The 270-nt window shown below is 40.0% G+C and overlaps 1 protein-coding gene across 1 annotated transcript in view; it reads right to left on the bottom strand.

Annotated features, from left to right (window-relative positions):
• Positions 1–270, bottom strand: part of usp46 (ubiquitin specific peptidase 46) — a 15,490-nt gene that overhangs the window by 12,127 nt on the left and 3,093 nt on the right. The window lies entirely within an intron of this gene.

Genomic DNA, 270 nt, shown 5'->3' with positions numbered 1-270 from the left:
GTACCCACTGTATATATTCCCACTAAATGTACAAAATCCTGCTCATCTTAATTATTTCCCAGAAAAAAAAAATACTACCCGTTAAAGCAGAAAAAGGATACACCTTAAATACTGGAGGTGGACCCATGTCAGAAGTCAGGAGTAGTTGGTGCCTGACTGCTGAGACAGACCACTTATCTCTCATCAGGGCTTTTTTACTCGTCAAGACTCAAAGTTTTTCCAAATGAACCACAGCTTTGTTGAGGGAACACAGAAGTCAGTTTAGTGTAG

This window comes from Monopterus albus, unplaced genomic scaffold, assembly GCF_001952655.1.
Source record: "Monopterus albus unplaced genomic scaffold, M_albus_1.0 scaffold61.1, whole genome shotgun sequence".
NCBI classification, from domain to species: domain Eukaryota; kingdom Metazoa; phylum Chordata; class Actinopteri; order Synbranchiformes; family Synbranchidae; genus Monopterus; species Monopterus albus.
The sequence above is the reverse complement of the archived record's forward strand: the minus strand, read 5'-3'. Positions and strand labels throughout refer to the sequence as shown.